General features: G+C 34.9%; 1 long non-coding RNA gene across 1 annotated transcript; it reads left to right on the plus strand.

Annotated features, from left to right (window-relative positions):
* The first annotated feature begins 5913 nt into the window (after positions 1-5913).
* Positions 5914-10861, plus strand: LOC136286070 (uncharacterized). Its single transcript, XR_010719727.1, has 4 exons — positions 5914-6127; positions 6529-6569; positions 8820-8868; positions 10828-10861. It is a non-coding gene; the product is annotated as an uncharacterized lncRNA (long non-coding RNA).
* Positions 10862-11421: the final 560 nt, after the last annotated feature.

Below are 11421 nucleotides of genomic sequence, written 5' to 3' on the forward strand. Positions count from 1 at the left end.
AAAACAAATGCTATGAACTTTACTTGATCATACAAATTGCAAAGGTAGCCAGTAAAGCAAAAGTTACTGAAGATTTACCTTTTGCAGGGGTCAGACAAGTGCAGAACTGCTTCATGACAAATAGCTTGCAATAAAGGGTTCTGTTTCAAAGATGAAACAACAACAAAAAGAACTCTGCTCAGCAGAGATGAAAGAGAAGACCATCTTTGTGATGTATCCTATCTATCTGGCAACTGTATGTAAATCTTGTATATAAATGGACTTTTTAGACAAGTAGGATAAATATTTTTCTCCAGTTTGAAGTCATATTGGTTTATAAATATTTTTATATATATGTGGAGGTGTAAGAGGCACGGAGTGTTCAGCTACAGCATATTATTTACAAGAGATCCATGCCCTCCAGGGCAGCAACTGGAGGCTGGCAAGGTAGTGTAGGGCCTTGGAAATAGCATGAACTACTGATAGGGCAACTGAAGTTGAAATATGTATCTCCATTGACAGGAATTTAAGGTGAGGCAGCTAGTTCACGTATACATTCTTTTGTGCTTTCACCTTAAAGCACAGTTAGAATTCTTAGTCTAGATTTTAGATTCCACCAAAACTGTAGATGAAAGCTTTGATGGTGGTGTCAGTTTATTTTGATTTATGCTAAGTTCCCTATACTGTTAAAATTATCCAAGATTAGTCAGGAAATTTTATCAACATCAGAGCTCGGACCCAGGGGTTGCATTACATCATGAAATTAGTAGTCTTTGTAGTGGGAATTCTTGGTACTCATACACTCAGAATTATGATTAAACACACTATTACCACAACACTCTCAACAGCTACATTTTATCTGGTACATTACACAGAATATCCTTTTATTTTTTTAAGCTTTCATGAGGGATATTGTCCTGGGGTGACGTTGTGAGGTTTGTATCCCCAATTGTCTGTTGGGTCTCTGTTGGATATTGCCCTGTGTGCCTTTGGTGTTGGGTCTGGGAGCAGGGGGAAGGGAGAGGCGCGCGGTTTGTTTTCAGAAACTTTCCTCTGCCAGCTGACCTTGAGAGTCGGATTCAGCAACACACGGCGAGGGACAGAGATTTTTTTTTTCTTCAGTATTAGTTAGTTAGGAAGTAGCTGGCAGAGGAGGAGAAGCTTCACTTTTTTTCCTCTCCTCCTGTTTTTTTTCTTTTTTTTTCCTCTTTTTTTTTTTCCCTTTCCTGTTTTTTTTTTCCCCTCTTTTTTTTCATCTTCCCTTGGAACTGTTAAAATCTCTCTGGACTGATGACTCGGGGGAGCACCGTGGGGTCTCGCACCTGGAACCCACCAAGATCCATCCTGCGCAGCATGTCCCAGTGCCAGAGGGACTGAGACAGAGCAACCACCTCCAGGAAGGACTACTTTTCTAATCCTGTCATCTCTCCAGAGCGGCACAAAGTTCTTGTCATCTGGTATTGTCGAATTTATTGTGCTGGGGAGTGCTTTGTCTGTTTAATAAACAGAGTTCTTTCCACTTCTCTCAGAGGAGGGTTTTTTTTTCCTTCCCTGAGCTAGTTGGGGGAGGGGAGGGAGAGCCCCCTTAGGGGATTTTCCTCCCAAAATCTGCCTTGAACCACTACAGATATCTAGACACAAACACCTAAGACACAGAACTGCTTCTTGTACTTACATGAGCCAATAACAAGAATAATGCAGCATCTGAAATTTTGACTCATTGGTGTCTGGCATAAAACTGATTAACAGCTTGGGCTGTGTTTTACACAGGAAATTTGATCAAAGTTTCTGCAAAGTATTGCATTGTAAAACTGTTGCTTTAAGGGCTAGTTGTGATCTTAGTAAGGTTGTTGTGACAATGACAAAACCACAAATGCTCACTAAGGCTGCAGACTTTCTAGAAAATTATCCATAATATTTCTCAGTGGTGAGCAGAATGCTTTCAGTACTTTCAGTGTTTTCTTCTTTTTTCCATAGTGAAGCAAAACACAAGACTTTTTGGCATTCTTCTTCTCTGCTCCTCAGTTATTCACCCTGAATGTGGAAAATGCTTGACAGTACAACTTGGCCATTATTAGTATGATGATGGGATGAAGCATAACTCCACAAAAATTGATCAATAATTTTATCTTGGAATGTAAAATTAGACTCACACCAGTTATCACTAAAGATTCTTATAGTTTGAAACGTGAAATGGTATCCACAGTGTATTCAAGGAAGTTTAATTTCAGATTTTACTTTTATTAAAGCTTCCATGTTATTCCTGTAGGAATATATCTCAAAGGAGTTATTCCAAGCCACTTTACATCTTTCTCACTCCATGTATGGCCCTTGTCCTATTTTATTTCAAACTGTTCAGACATTAGTTATAAAGTTAATAACTATCTCATGCAATTTCCTACCATGATGCCACCATGGATTTTCACAGCTTCATAGCCATTTAATAAAGTCTTCACAATGAATATGGAGATATAATTAAAGAATAATAACGACTCAAAAACCTTAGCACCAAAGCTGTTCAGTAAGCTTAGATGCCTATGTTCTGATTTTTAGATTATTCTTTTGGCACTTTCCCTTCCCAAAGTATTCCCTACTAAATGGCAGTTGTTGCTATTAAGCATTAAGCAGGCCTGCTAATTTGATTCTCAGTTCTCAGTGGTATTCAGAACATGGAAAATGTAGTTAGTGTGCATCTCAGAAAATGTTAATTTACATAACTTGCCTGTCATCGCAGAGAAAGACCTGAACTGAAGGAACCAGATTGGTGATTATCTGCATTACCTGGGCAAAGATTCTTTTTCCTTCTGCCATTCTTAGTTCACTCACAGCACAAAATCCAATTTCTACAGCAACTGAGACAAAGACCCTAGTTTACTTCACAATTCAGTTTTGGTATCCTGACAAATACTTTGTGCAATTACAGAGGCACAATCTGTAATCACAATACCAAGTGACAAGGTAATTAAAGACTTACTCTGAATGCTTATACAAAACATGTTAAATTGTCACCCCTTGTTACCAGTATGAAGGGATTTAAACTACAGTCTATGCTTTCCTATCCACTGACTGGATGTCATCAAGTGTCATGAAACAGAAAATTACAGTGGATATTGCTAAAGTTTGGCCAAACTGCAGTAAGATGCAAGGTATTATGCTAAATTATTGACCACAATCACCACTTAGAATAGTAGTGATTTTCCAAGAACACAGAATAAAAGAATTTTTTCCCACAATATTTTCTCCTCGAAAACTGATAATACACATTTACTCTTCTCAGGTTTACATTTAGGAAGGTGTTTCATCTCTTTACCTGTGGAAACCATGATTCACTTTTCAATTGCATGTTTCTCTATGGTTTCTGATTTTGCCTAGCATTCTTTTTTCTTATATTGATTCTTTGAGATTTTACATGGACTATGTTGTGAGTGGCAAGGCTGCTGTGGTGGTGTGTATCTCATGGAAGGAACACATTTGGGATCATAAAATGTCATTTTATGATTCAGAAGTTTGGGTTTTGTTTTTCTAAATAGACAATAAGGTGTTGTAGCTATCTTCTAAAGTACTTGCAGATATTTTTAACTCTATCATGGCAAATTATTTTTGAAATATAGCTAAGTTGCTAAAACTTGCTTGTGATATTGTTCAAATGTACATGCTAAAGAAAAAAATCATCTCCTTTCTAAGGTGCATCATCTGAAATTAAACAAGGTGAAAGATTAAATAGCTGTGCTGGTGATTATGTGCATGCGTGCATATATATATTTCATTGAAACACTCTTCCTTGATGGGCATAGATATTAAGAACATTAAGGAATATATCTGATTTGAAAGCCATTCAGATAGGTTAGTATATCTCTCATACACTTTATAGCCAAATGTCTATAATGATACTGTTGGGACATGTGCATATGATCAGTCCATGATGAGCAGTTAATGATTTCATTCTTTTTCTTCTTGCCCAGATAGGTCAACCCAGATCTTTTTTTTTTTCATTTATTCTATATTGTTTCTTCTTCCTTTAAGTTAGAAGATATACGTAAATTCTGTTAATTTAATTCAAAAACACTTCTTTAATTGCTTGTGAATTACAATAAATTATTGAAATAAAGTTTATAATACCAGAAAAAGCTAAATGAAATTACCATCATTGTAGATGACTCATCTTAAGGAATATTTGGCCATGAATCTCATGTTTCATTGGGAAGAGGTAATAGAAAAGACTTTTCAAGTCTTTTTGTCTTAGAATTTCCTTAATAGTCAGAATTTCTGAGGGTAAAATACATAAATTTAAAATACTGAATATTAGCTGGTGTAAAGACAAATGCAGATACTTGTTCACCACTGATCACGTGCCTTGAACTACAGTTGTCTTCCTTTTTAAACTGGTTCCTTCCAACTTCACAGAAATACATTCTGTTTGAGGTCTGCCTCACAATTCCTTTCTATTGCTAGCTGTAGGAAATCATCATTTGAATTTTGTATTTTACTGGAATTTACATGGTATATACTAGTCTTCTCATCAAAAGAAGAAGCCTCTCTCTTTGTTGCAACTTAAAAGTATGGAGATCTCTCATTTCCCAAGACTTTTGTGTTTCTATTGAGCTGTTCTCACTTTTAGGTCCATGGATATCTTCTTTGATTCCTACTCTCTGAGTTTCTTAGAAAGCATTGAGATAGTAAAATTGGGGTCAATTCTTCTTTATCCAAATGAATGGTGAGGTGTTTTTGCAGACTGTACACGATGCTTGAGGGGAAGCTTCCATTTTGATCCGTCTTTCTTTCTAGAAAAGAGTGATAGTCTTGGGGAAAAAAAAAACAACAAAAAACAAACAAACAAAAAAACCCCAAAAAAACCCAACAAACTCAAACCCCCACAAAAAGAAGAAAAAAAACAAAACCAAAACCCCACCAATACCAAAAAGAAAACTCCCACCTTATTAATGTCTTTCAGAGCAGTTCTCATCTGCAGAAGACCAACAAAATCTTGTCATTGCTCTACTAATTCAGTTTATAGGAAGGTCTGCGGTGTCAGTAGGGGAAGATTTATTCTTTGGAAAGAAGGAAACAAATCTGTAGTTTAATGAGACACTGACAGTATACACTGCATTGCTTTTCTCTCTTGTATTGACAACAAATGTTCAAACATTGGAAATTTGTGATTACCCTGATCATATGAAACAGAGTTATTACTTAGGTCAATATATCAGCTTGGAAAAATGAAACAGGAAGAAAAGATGATAGCCCAGGATTTATTCAGTGCAGAGGTTATCATTATGCATCATTTGATATTTAATATGCTTTGATGGAAATGCAAGGGAGTCCTCTTACAAGACAGGTTTTTTTTGTTGTTGTTGTTGGTTTTGTTTGTTTGTTTGTTTGTTTTTGCTGTTAGTTTATGGTTTCAAATCTGAATCTCATTGATCTTTTCCACTTTCAAATTCTTTTTTAATTTCATATAAGTTCTGGGATTTTTATTCACTCCTGGGGTGACTAGAAATAAAGTATAATTTTGTAGTGGTTTTATATTTTTAAATTTTATTTGACAATGTTTTTTTCTGCTGCATCCCAAAAGAGAATATATTCTATAATAGTCACTGTATCCTGTCAAACAGAAAAAAAAATTAAAAGTGGGGGGTGGCTTCCTGCAGTATAAAAATAATAAGCTGTGACTAGAAGTGATCTGAGGATAATAGAACAATTCTTAATTCATCAGGCATTGTGAAGCAATGTCTCACAGTTTTTCCTTTAAGGGGAGTTATGTTTTTCTTGACAAAAGTAGCAGAAAAATTCTAGATCCTTCTCTTTCTATTATTAGCATTGTCTTTTTCCACGTCTCCTTCCTTTCCACCCCATCCCAACAGAGATACATGTCTTTTGTGAGTCTTTTTCAGATTCTGCAACTGCTGTCGGAGGAAGTCCAAGATACCTACAGAAAGTAACTTGGAAGGAAAATCAATTTTATGTAAAAGAGATTCTTTTGGCTAATTTGAGCCCATATAAAGATAACAGGAGAGAAAGGAAAAAGGAAGAAGAAAGCAGATTTCCAATAGTGCATACAGAACAGTACATTTCCCAATGGTTTGCTAACCCTGTCACTTCTGGCTATTGATATTCCTACATGACCTGATGGAGCATGATGAACAGAAAGGTATGCTGTCTGTGAGCATGTTTACTGAAGAACCCTGAGTAATAGCTCTTTACCAGCACAAAAACTTAATCAAGTCTCCCTAGAAGAACAGTTATTGGGCCAAACAACTTCTTGACCTGCTCTTAAAAGTGTCGTGTTATATAGCCAGATTTCATCAACAACCTGCACATATTTTCACTTCTGTTGGCTAGACCTCAGGTTTAGATGATGAGTACTTGCAAAACTTGCCTGAACACTAATTATATTTCTTCTACAAGGAGAATATTATTATAATAGAATTATATTGCTTCTACTATACATTGCAAAACCTTTTCATAAATTGAGCTGGATGGAGATTTTCCCTTGAGTTAGGATAATGAGAGGTTCAGAAATGTTTTCTGTTTGTATTTTCTTTTAAATAGAGAAGGAGGAGAGCTGAACAGAGAAGCTGCACTGAGAAATGGTAAGTGAAATATGTACTTCCTTTTGTCAAATAGTCTCTCAGGTTCCTAAGATGATTTATAATGCAATAAGTATTTAAAATTCAAGAAGCAAGTTCAAAGTTTTAAGAAATACAGTGCATTAAGGGATTTTTTTAAGGCTCGTGGACTAAATATAGCATCAATGCATTCAAGTTTTATTGGCAAGGAGTCATATCCAGTTGAATGAAAGACACACAATAAAATGACACACACAATTAAATGAAACTGTTAAATTCTGAGATTAATTAATTGTAAAGATGTGCTCAGAATTTCTTTGGATAAAAAAGATAAAAGAGGAAACCAGAAAGCATAGAAAGAAACTAGAAACTTGGTAGATTTTGAGCAACAATTTTAGTTAAACAAAAGGCTTCTGCTCTTCCTGAGAGATGATTAAATGAGAGAAAACTTTGAGAGCAGTGAGATGTCTGATTAAAAAAAAAAAAAAAAGGGGGACTAAGCCACAAGATCAGCAGTGTATTTATTACCCTTTAAGAATATCCAAAAGTTATATTGACCTCTATAGTGTTTTAAGACCCAAAAAACTTACTTGATGAGGCTTTTAAAAGGTCTCACAGTTGTTCATGTACTCTGGGTTAGATGCACAGAGGAAATACTGACAAGATATTCTCAAGTGGTCAAAACAACAAAAAAGAATTTACTGGCAAATAAAATAACTTTGGCAAAAGGTTTAGAGAAGCATTCAATCAACAGGAAAAACTTCTCAACACATTAACTTAGTCCATTCATCTTAGCAAACTCTAATCTCGTTTGATTTTAGCTACTCAATATTCCAAGAGGAAATTAGAAGAGGAAGAAAGAGAAAAAGACAAAAAATATATAGTAAAGGTCATACATAGCTACTAGCTCCTGGGTTCCAGTGATGTTCAACTGATAGAAATCCCAAGAGAAGGCAGGGTCAAGATGTGTGCTTGCTGCATGTTTGGCCTTAAATTCCCCTTGGCATTTCTGGGCCCTTTCCCCACTTAGGATTTCTGGTAATTTTGCCACTCGGGAGCTGGGTTAGGAGTTTGAGGCAGGTGTGGAGAGCTGCCTCCTGTGGGCCTGTAATTAGCAGCCACTGTCAGGCTGGGATATGGACTCTAGGGGGTTGGAGGATGTGGGGCAGTTTGCTGCCTTGCCACGTCAAGGCCCAACCTGCCCTTTTCTCCATGCACATGGACCCCAAAATATCTTGAAACATCAAACCCTTTCAGTCTCAGTCTCTCACAAATGTGGCTGATGATATCCTTACAATATGATATCATCATACATCAGATACGAGAGGAGTGTTTTGTTCTAGCATTTTATAATTTCATTCTTAAGACTGTAACCCAGTATTTACCAAATATAACCATCTTGTACAGTAAGAAAATTGAGATTTTTCCATCTCTAAAAGTGTACTCTGAAAAATTAAAGACTTTCTATTACCTGAAGAAAAGGCATCATTGACTCTTTCATTCATGAAGGCTGATGGCATATCTTTCATTATGCAAGAATAAAATTTTCATACATCATCAGTCATTCACATTTCAGAAGGAAGCATACTATAGCAGCCAACCTTCACAGGTGAGATTATACCACCCAGCATGTCTGACCCCAGAGCTGAAAGTCTGTTTAGCAGACAGTTTTCGTAGACATCCTGATTCACGAAGACAAAGGAATCTTTTTCACAACTTAATAGCTCTCTGCTACTTCCTAGGCAGCTTTCTTCTGCGGGATAGGACACTCAGTTTCAATAATCTGAGCTATCCTCAGTTTGCAAGCAATATAGACTCCTGGGATGGAAATTATGCAACCTTTGAGTCTTTAGATTTTGACTAAGCACTCTGGTTGTAGAGAAAAATTCTGAGCTCAAGGATGGAAATGGAGGTTTAGATCAAATCCTAACCAGGATAAAAATCTGCTGTACTCTACAATTGTTAAAAGCTCTACTCCTTTAAAGTTAGCAGTTGTAATACTATTAGTTGCTTGTTATTTTCCTTTTGATAACAACATTAACATATTTCTCTGATCATTGTGATCATATGCCTGCATTTCGATTTACCTGAATTACACATGTTATTTTGTTGTATTTTCTGATTGGGTTGTTCATGTTTTCTCCACAATTGAGGATCCAAGCACTTCTCAGATATACTGAATAACATGAAAATTATTATTATTATTATTATTATTATTATTATTATTATTATTATAGTAATAATAATTTTATTATTATTATTTGCTTTGAACAGCATAGCAAGTTTTGTTCCTCTGCAGAGAAACTTCAGTGAATCTAAACTGGTAACTGCTTTAATTCTTATCCTGCTTTATTTTTCTTCCCTCTGTATTAATTTTTTAGATTAAAACCAAACCAAAAAGATAAATAAGGAACATAATTAGGTGTTTCTGAAACTACTTTTTAAAAAATCTTTTCCCCTCAGACCTAACTGTAAGAATCCTTTAATTTTAATTATCAGTCTATGTGAGATTTAAAAAATTTGTCCTGTTGTCTTAAGAGAGGTACAAGAGATACTATCTATTTATATGGAGGGTATATATTTATAAAGGGAGTTTGTGAGCTGATCTAGTATCAAGATCAGATACAGAAATGTAGATTCATCACCACTAGCTCACATGTGGCTTTCTACAAGTCAGACACCTGAGGTCCATAGTGAACTTAGGTTGATAGGAGATGGCATCAGCATTTTTGTTTGCTTAAGTTTCGTCAGAACTATCTTTTGTCATTCTACAAAATGTGCTAGATGTGTTTCCATCCATATACTGTAAGAGGACAAGTGTTCAGTGCTCTAAGGTTTATTGAAAATTTGCTAAGGCAAATTTTTCTGTCACGTATCGTGTGTCATCCGTGGGGTTTTGTAGAGAAGTAAAAGCAAATATTTTATGAAGTACATTTATATTTCTAGTGTAAGATAATGTATTGAGTCTGGAAAATTTTTCTTCTTTTCTTTCTGCACTTGCAATGCTTTCAACAGCTCCAATATCAAGACTGAATTAAGGATCCAGCAGCAGAGAAGGAGCAAGTGTTTGCCTCTATGCTGTGCATCTGGCTAAGTCAGATGAAATTTAAAATAGAGATCAGCTATTGCAGCTAAAAGAGTTGCAAATGAAAAATTGATCACAGAATTCTAAACTTCAATAAATCATAGTCACTGTAGTTATTTAGTCTGTATGACTATAAAATCCTGCAAAAATGCATTACTGAATGCACCTGAATATGGTAGTATGTGGGCAGCTTTCTGGTTCTAAACACTAGCTAAAAATTTTTCTTTACTCTTTGGAAAGAAGTTGATGACATTTTCCCTTGTTTTTATTTTTTTTTCTGAATTTGCGATCCTTGGCAAGTTTGGAATGCATAATTTCTGAATTATACACCTGAAGAGGAAGGTATGTTAGGTTACTGAGACACTTGTAAAGTATCTTGAGGTGGCTCTAGGTGGTGTGAGAAAGTCATTTAAATACAACTTTTAAAGAAGTGATTGAGAAACAGAAGAACATTTCTACCTTAAATATTCTTCAAATCTATAGCAATAAAGTAAGCATGAAGTATAGAACTTCTGACTTTAAAAGAGATTGCCTCCTTACCTGGTTCAAAATAACTGTTGATCTGATCTCAGATTTTAGTTATGAAATGATCTGTGAAACTCTGTCCTTTCATAGCTGAACAACTGAAAATATCTTAATGTACACTAAGATATTTAAGTATCTTTGATTCCCTGTCTTCATACCCTTCTGCCCCCTCCTTTTCAAAGCTTTTGCTTGGTTGCATGGGGATCTATTTGTAAGAGTGTTTCACTTAAATGAATTAATATTGTTTTATCTAAAGTTTAAAAAGACTATGCAGCAGAGCATTAGGTGGGAAAAATAAAGTGAAGTTTAAAGTATGAGTTAAATATGAAGCATGTAACTTTTTTGAACCAGAAAGGTCAAGTCATAAGACAGAAAACAGTTGAAATACCTTTCAATCCTCTTACAAAAAGCATTTACTTAAACCACTTTAATGTATATGATGGAATTTGGTTGTTTTTTTTTGGTGAAATCCAAGTGTTCAGGTAAACTCAAATGCAGGCAGCACTTTATTCATAGAATCACAAAATTAAAGTTATTTATGTTATTCTTTTTTTTTCTAAAATATAACGTATATAAAATGCTTAATATATTCACATTAATGTCCCAACGCTGGCATCACATTGGATAAATCAAATTGAATAAATATTGATTTTTAATATTTTTCTTTTTTAGGAAAGAATTTGGAAAATCACATTAACTAAGTAGGTGGGTTTGATATTAATTTCAGTGTAACTCCTATCTTTATTGTATCATAGAATTCTCAGATTTAGTATTAGTCCCAGAATACGAAACAGTGGCGTTACCACAATCTGTTGATATAATCTGGAAGAGAAGTTACTCCTAGAGAGTGTGTATTTTTTTAACTGACTGCAGGTATGTGAATGCTTCTAATACTTCAAAATGCCTTCAATAAAGTGAATATTTTCTATGTTCACTGTCTAAGAGCACCACATAAATCTATTCCATATTAGACTGGTGTGTGAATATTCCTTTTGGCTTTTACCTTTTATGAATCTGGGAATATTTATCTTATTTCAGATTTTAAGCTGGTGTTATTTCTTTTACTTATTATGACCTTTTAAGTCATAATAAGTAAAACAACTCCTGCAACAACTATTTTTTGGGGGGAATTTGTCAGATGATTACCTGGTACTGCTTTGGAAGCTATGAAATTGTGGTGAATTAAGAGGAATCTATTAACCTACTAGTTTTGAAGAAGAACATTTGTTTTAAAAAAGTTTTTTGCTATAAAAAGGCCATAAAATT

This window comes from Chamaea fasciata, unplaced genomic scaffold, assembly GCF_029207755.1.
Source record: "Chamaea fasciata isolate MVZ Bird 193981 ecotype frontalis unplaced genomic scaffold, bChaFas1.0.hap1 SCAF_2, whole genome shotgun sequence".
Taxonomy (NCBI): domain Eukaryota; kingdom Metazoa; phylum Chordata; class Aves; order Passeriformes; family Sylviidae; genus Chamaea; species Chamaea fasciata.